General features: G+C 36.8%; 1 pseudogene; it reads right to left on the reverse strand.

Annotated features, from left to right (window-relative positions):
- Nucleotides 1-675: 675 nt before the first annotated feature.
- Nucleotides 676-8,372, reverse strand: part of LOC132185803 (plasma membrane ATPase 1-like) — a 14,596-nt pseudogene continuing 6,899 nt past the window's right edge.

The raw sequence follows: 8,372 nt of genomic DNA on the forward strand, positions 1-8,372 counted from the left end.
GGTGTTCGTATTAGTATTAGTTCTATGGAACTAACAATAATGGCAAAATCAGGATGTTAAAGACACCACAATTGTATAGATAGAGGAAATTCTGTAGAAGTTGCTTGTGTAAGAAGTTTACAAATGCTTTATGAATAAATTTGAGATATTCTATCAGTTCTCGAGTATTGTCTATTAAGCTTTGGGAAGAATTTGTAATTTAACATAGTATTTGAGCAACGGTCTTGAATTTGAACCATGTTTCTGTCCTTCACCTCCCATTTCTGAACATTTCACGTGCTAAACCTCACTTATTACAAAGAAATTCGAGCTCACACATAAAGAGAGTGTTGGAATATTAATTTAATAATTAAATCAATTTGTTTCTAGCTGCTTAAGTTTTTTGGAATTAGTGGTGATTTAATTTGCTTGGGTCATTATATGATAACTTTAGTTTCACTTACTTTTTGGTCTACCACCAGATCCTAGGCTCGTCCACTTATTGCATATCGGACTGCAAATTTCAAGGGATCAAGCAAGAAATAAGTCAGAATATTGAAGATCCAAATGAGACCTGTCCAACCCCAACCAATTTCCTTATTCCAACAAATTTTCAAGTTGCAGTGGCAGATATTACTGTTGCAACCTGCAAAGATGAGTCCAAGTCATTGGCATCGGGAAAGGAATATAAAAGCTTATGAAGTATATCAGATTTGGAATTGTGAGACAGCAATCATATTGCATGATCCACGAAATGGATTTAAACAGGGTTTTGGTCAAGTGTAACTGAAACTTTTCAATGCCTTGGAATGAAAGATCATTCCACTTCCAATGACACTTGGCTTTAGAAAGTTCCGAAGAAAATTTAGAAATTTTGTACTATATATATATATATATATATGAGGAATGCTATTTACTATTTAGTAAACTACTATACGACTGGAATGACGTGACAGTGATGGTAAAAATCGGCCTTTGGATCAACAAGAACTTGTTGATTTTTACTGTCACGTCATCTTAGTTGTATGACAGTTGTATAATAATCTACTAAATAACTTTGTTAAATTACCGTGTAGTTTTTTAGTCTCTAGAAGATTGCACGGCTAGTCAAAACAACACTAATGATTACACTCAACCCTGGTTCTATTAGAACAATATCTGAAGCACTGCGGGCAGCATTTGTGTAATCTACCACTGTAATTCCTATGTCGGCTTTCTTCAAGGCGGGTGCATCATTTACTCCATCACCAGTCATTCCACAAATGTGCTTTCTAGCTTGTAATCTACTCACAATCTCATATTTATGTTCTAAAGGAGAGAAATATGTGATTAGAAAATTGAACGAAAAATCAAGTTTGAAGGAGCTTGCTAGACCATTAACCACCAGACTGACTGGGAAAGACGCCGGCAAAACCATCAGCTTGCTCAATGAGCTCATCAATGGGAAGAGCAGCAAGATCCCCACCCTTATTGTCACCAAGCAGGGATGAAGAGGGCTACATGTTTGTGCCCATTCCAAGCCGTCTTCCTGTTTCCTTGCCAATTGCAAGCTGGTCACCTTTAGGAGTTATTCATATGTAGGTATCTCAAAGAAACATTTCTCATAATTAGAATGTATATAACTGATATGTAAACTTATGCCAGTTTGTCCTAGTATGGAATGAACTTATAATCATGAAATCGACTCGATCATCAGATTAGAGATTTTAAGGTTCATAATAACCTTAGCCCATTCGCATTTTGAATATTTTCTTTAAGCTACTGTTGACTTGAATACTTTTAGCTTTCATATTTTTTGTTGATCTTTTTTCTTCTTCTAACTAGACGTTTCTCTTGTATGCTTCACGTATACCAAAAAAAAAAAAAAATTGGTTCTATAATCATAGACAATTCTGGTATGTTATGAATGTTACGAAAGTTGACTATTAAGAGAGAATTATCTTTTTTAAAGAATTTTCATATCTCAAAGGTCCAAAAGGAAGGTTAAAGGCACACACCTGTGATCATTTTAACACTCACAACCAGGTCCAAAGCTCTTCTAATTGTTTCAGCACTGTCATGGCGAGGAGGGTCAAAATGAGGTAGAAGGCCAACAAACTCCCAGGGGCCACCAGGACATTCTTTGGTTCTAGCAGGTACTTCCTAGAGAAAGAAAAAGACCAGATTTTCTCAAAATATACAGAGAAGAAAAAGTTTACAAGACAGTGAATAGACTTTGAGAGACTGATAACCTGGCGGGAAATTCCAAGGGAACGTAGGCCACGTTCTGCAAACTTGTCAACGATTGCATGTACCCTCTGTTCGATTTCTAATTTGTTATGCGCTAGATTGAGAATCTGCATAGAACGTAGAAAAATATGTTTTTTTCAAATCATAGACAATGACGCGTTTTTAAAAATGCACGATTTTAAAGGTTAAACTACGATTTTACCATACGCTTAACTGCGTTTTCAAATAGCACATTTTTAAATCGCAAATTCAAATAAACCCTTGTTGAAAATTTTTAAGTTATACCTGCTCTGGTGCACCTTTGCTGACTCTGTACATTTTACCAGCACCATCAAGGTAGGTAAGTGCAGTCCTTTTATCAGTTGGATTGAAGGGTAGGAAGTGAACTTCTTGGATTCCAGCTCGTGCCTATAGAATTGTAGTAGAGACTCAGTTGAATTCAAGGTAAGCAATCATTTTCAATGTCAAACATCTAATAATCCATAAGAGTGTGTCCAACATGTTGTAAAATATACCAAATACAGTGAAAGATTCAAGAACTCTTTGCAGAAAACATGGGAAACAACCAAAATGCTGGTGAAGACATTGTAAGACAGTGTAGAAGCAGTAAATATCTAATACCTCCTCAGGGTCTGCCAACATTGAAACAATTGCAGCATCAATGGCATCTTGGTTCTCTAACCTTGATGCTCTTGCAGCCATAAGTACAACCATATCCTTGTCAACACCTTTGGCAAAAACCTGTAATGACAATGACATGGATAATGTCAATCATAAATAAAAAGGCCATTTGAATGGGACAAGAGTTTTGCTATTTCTTTTGTTGGATTGGCATTGGAGCTGGTAGAGAATTTATTAGCATAGTTTCTATACTACCAAAGACTCCTAGAATAGTTTGCCTTGATGCAAATTGTGATTGAACTTTCAAAAGTATGTGATTCTACTGTGATGCTATCTACTATACTCATTGTTATGCCATGCAGACTTAAAGCAACATAAGAGGGACCAAGAAGATAACCTCAATCATATTTTTATCAACTGTAAGCTTGTTAAGTGTCAGTGTGCCTGTTTTGTCACTGCATAGTACATCCATTCCAGCCATTTCCTCAATGGCTGTCATTCTCTTTGTTATGGCACCCTGCACAACACACAGATTCCCATTGTCCAAGAATATTCAGAATTGAAAACCATTAATTCATTCATATGCACCATCAGGATAAGCCCTTTTATGATCATTGTGAACTTAATTCCAAATCAATCTAGAGTGTGGCTGTGGCTTCACAAACCTGCTGTGATAAATGATGCGAACCGATCGCCATTGTAACCGAAAGAACAGTTGGCATTGCAATTGGTATGCCCCCAATTAGTAGGATGAGTAGGTTATCAATGCCGACACAGCATTCCTTCCCGTGAATCCCATATATCACGATCATTTCACTAGCCATCCCAATAGCAATTGAACAAATGCAGAAGTTTCCGATTGCCGTTAAAACCTGAAAAAAATTTGTTGTTATGATTTGGAGAAAGTCTTGAGAATGCTGCTTAAAACACTCAAAAAGTTTTGGCTTGACATTATGGAGATAAAATTTCTTTTAAATGGACCTGCTGGAAATGTCCAAAATTTGTGGTGTTCTCCACAAGATGAACTGCCTTCCCAAAGAAAGTGTAAACTCCAGTTGCAATAACAACTGCTTCAATTTCCCCTTGCTTGCATGTTGAACCTGAATAAACCCCATCACCTGGATTTTTTGTTACTGGAAGAGATTCCCCAGTAAGAGCAGACTGCAAGTGACAATGAAATATGTTAAATTCAGGAGGTCAAATACTAGGGAAAAATATGTTGTATATATGACATCATAGTGACACTAGTGCTTGGTTCTTAGAGAAGAACATGTCAATGTAAAAGTAAATGTTAATGCAGAATCAAATCATAAATTTTTAGTGGCAACTTCAAAATGAGTTCTGTTCAATACATTTTTCTAAGGTTATTTCAAGTTAATTAGAGTGGCATTATTTTCGTGGTTGATTGAACTTTTTAAGGAGGTGTTGGATCCATTGGGTTTGGAAAATTACGTTCAAAATTACTCTAATATAAAAGAGCGAATGACTTTGTGGTGTGCAACTGCTACTTATGTGAAATCACATTCAGATTTGACATATTTCAAAATAGAGTTGTTATTTGCATTTTTTAGGACATTGTCTTACATGTTAAGACTTAAACTGTGCTCTTTTTGTGGTTTTTCACGGCCCCTCTTTGGCCAACAGGAACTTTATTTTATCTTTGGATTTCTCCGAAAATGTTTTTCTCTCTGGGTGACTAGTGCTTTGTGTTGACTCTCTGGGTTTGGCTTTATCTTGCTGTGGATATGTTTTTGTCTGGTGTTGTGTTTCTTTGCTGTCTCCCTACAGGACTATTGTTTGTCATCTTTTTCAATTGATAACCATTGAAAAAAATTGTTTCGCATGATGATATTTGCTAAATCTGAATCCTTGGATCAACAGTAGTGTTGTTGACATCAGCATGTGATTACACTTTTGATTCAATCCTAAGAATAATATGAGTGCAGAGGTTAATGTTATTCTCAAACTAGTGGATGGGGAATTCATTTCATCTGCTACTCATCCTAACTTAGAGCATCTCCAGCAACATAATGTAAAATAGCTTATGAAAAAAATGCAATTCTAACATATTGTTTATTCTCTTTTCAGCTTTCTTTTAAATATTATTTCACAACAATTTGATAGAATTCAGTAGTTTTTTTTTTTTTTTTTGGTGAGAGCTCCTTGATGAAAATGTGTCTTTAATATGCAAAACTTTGAATTACTATCCATATGAATATAGTTTTCAAGACAATAACTCTCTTTGTTCAATTTAAGGACAGAGATCCCAATCATTGCCTTAATGACTATTTTTACTCGCTTCGGTTTTATTGTTATCGTAAATGGTATCTCGTGAAAATGATTCCTCCATTCATAAAATAACTTGAAGTACATGTTAAATCAATCAAAATTTGAAATTTGTCATGTGACCATACGCCTAATACATACTCTGCTTACCGAGAAAACAATACAAAGAGGAAAAGAACAAAAAAGGAGTAGAAAAACATAACAGATTGGCAACCATTGTTTCAAAATAAAGCTGCACACCTCCAATTATACAGGAATTAATACACAGATGGAGAAAGTTGTAACAATTTGCACCAGCCTTTTGAACCATCTGCAAGCATCAAAGATGGATAAACATTCATTAGAGATCGACGTACCTGTAGAGCAAAACTTCGTACTCGAACTACTGTCTTAACAAGAATCAACAATAAAGAATAATTTATTTTCTGTATCAGTTAAAATATAATTTAATAACTTCTATATCTACTTGGATGCAAAACTTTTTTAGAAATTATCAAAAATTGAATGAGCAGTGAGACATACCTCTTTATATTCATAATCCGGATCCGTTTGTTGATGATGGGGATACAACGTTAAGATAATCCCATCTACTTCTTCTCAATGAAAATTAAATGAATGAACATGATCAATCCAGTTACTGAATATGAATGCCAACCTTATCAAAGGATCAATATCTAGTTACTTACCTATATTTGGAGGGTCAAATAGTAATGAAAAACTCATATTCGAAGGCCTCCTCTCTCAACGTTGTCGCTTGGGCATTTTAACAAACACCTATCCTCTTGCTGTGGAAACCAAACAAGAATAGAAACGTTCAGTGAACCCAACGCCAACATTTAGACCAAAAAAATAAAAACAAATAGAGAATCAAGTGTTGTTGGGAAGAAGAGAGGCAGTCTGTGATTCTCCCTTTATGAGATCCAAAAAGAAATGATGTAACAATAAACTGACCTTTGGATTTATTTCTTGAAACTTTACTTGCATCAAACAAAACTCGGATTCACGGATTCTCCTATTCTGGTTCATAAATTAATCTCCCATCAATTACAATGCAAGGGATGTGGGCTATCTTGAACCACTCTGGTCCTCGATCTTTCTTGCAACGTTTTTCTAGTAGAGGACATCTCTGGATATAAAGCCGCAGGAGTGAGGGAGAGAAGCCATCCTCTGGGAAGGACGTGAGCTTTTCACAATCCAAGATAAACAAAAATTGAAGAGAGGCAAGGTTTTGAAAGCCTTTGGAAGATAAGCATTTCAAATCCGGGAAGTCTCTGATGATGAGGCTGGTTAGAGAGACAGGTAGCATCATCTCTGGGAAGGACACCAGATGCGGAGAGTGACCGAAAATATCAAGTTTTTTAAGAGAGGTAAGCTTGTACAATCCCCCCTCAAAAAAGGCCTCGTTAAACGACGCCATATCATCGATAGAAAGTGATGTTAGGCTGGTGGGAAAACCTACTTCCGAAAATGATACATTAATGCTTGGACATTTTCTTATCCACAATCCTTGAAGAGAGGTGAGGTTTTGTATGCAGTTGGGCGAGACCTGCATTTTCTCACATTCGAAAATCGAAAGTGATCTCAGGTTGGCAGGGAGCAACCCTTTGTCTGGGAAGGAAACAAGAGTTTGACATTTGAAAATATAAATATTATCCAGATGGCTGAGGTTGTGTATGCCCATGGGTAAGGATTTAAGATTCTCACATGATTCGATATCAATCACTTCAAGAGACGAGTTGTGATGGAAGCTCTTCGCTATCGACTCCAGATTCTTACAATTCGAAATTGTGAGGGATTTAAGTGTTGTAGGTAATTCTCTGCTTGGTGTTAAGGATTTGAGCGATGGACAATTCATAATTATCAAGTGCTCAAGAAGAGATGTGCTGCTGCCACAATTGTTGACATCATCCCCATCCAACGAAATCAGCATATTACAATCTTCTATATATAGCCGCTTTAGCATTGGAGGTAGTTGGTCTACTGCAAAGTACGTAAGGGAAGGACAGTTACTGATATGAATATACTCAACACACGTGTTGTTGTGCATCATTGACTTGGGTAAAGATTCTAGGACCTCGCAATTTCTTATCCTGATTTCTTTGAGTTTGGATGGCCAACCCAAATGTAGCTGCTCTTCCACTTCTTTTGCCACCAAAGAAACAAGTTTGGAACAATTAGAAATATTCAAAACACGAAGACATGGGAGATGTTGTAGTAATCCCACATCATTTGACCACAAAGGCGTAAGCTCCTCACAAGTTTCAATCGTCAAATCTTCCACGCTTGTCAGCCCTTCCATTATAAACCCTTCTATTTGACATGTGAATTCTGAAATTGTTGAAAGAGACGAGAAGCGTAGTGAACCGAAGTCAACCTTGCCTCTATGCACCACCCCTTCTGATTCCTCAATTTTTAGTTTGCATAGCTCTGGAAAGCATGAAATTGAAACCACCAATTGCCTACATTGATTTATCACAATGTTTTGTAATAAAGGAAGGTGGTTTGGTAACTTACCGACAAGCTTGGGACACCTTATAAAAGAAAGCTTAAGCAGTTTTGGAAATTCTTCACAAGGAATCCAGTTCTCCCATTCTTGCATATTCTCGAAACGCAAAATCTCCAAGGATTTGAAAGGTTGTGAGCAACCTTCCTTGCAAAACTCACTTCCAATATTTTTCACACTGGCCATGCCTTTGATGAAAAGTTCTTTAAGTGATGGTAATTGGCCCACTGCTGGCAAGGTTGCGCACTTTGCACAACTTTCAATCTTCAAAACTATCATATTACAAAATGAGGGAACTCTTAACCAAGTTGGAAATTCTGTACCACCATAGTGTCTGACATTGAGCTCTTTCAAACCCTTGTGAGGTTGTAGCATGTTAAGTACCTCTAATTCACTTATTCTATCTTGTGACTCATCTATGTTGCCACTCCATTCCAATGACAACCCATGGAGATTGTGCTTTCCAATTAACCCAGCGTCCCTCGCCTCCTCAAGATTAATCACATTTTCCAATCCTGAAATGCAAAGCGTCTCTCGAAGATGCAACAAAGGCCCTAACTCCTTTACCCTAGAACAATTACCTTTTCCCACAACTAGATTAGACAATGATTGGAGACAAGTTAATTTACCCATTTGCGGAGGCATTGCATCCAATGCACGTGCTCCTTGAATGTTGAGATGTCGCAAATTGACTAGGTTAGCAAACGTTGAAGGCAATTTCTTTAGATTAGAACAATCCTCCAAAATCATTGTC

This window comes from Corylus avellana, chromosome ca1 (genome assembly GCF_901000735.1).
Source record: "Corylus avellana chromosome ca1, CavTom2PMs-1.0".
Classification (NCBI taxonomy): Eukaryota; Viridiplantae; Streptophyta; class Magnoliopsida; order Fagales; family Betulaceae; genus Corylus; species Corylus avellana.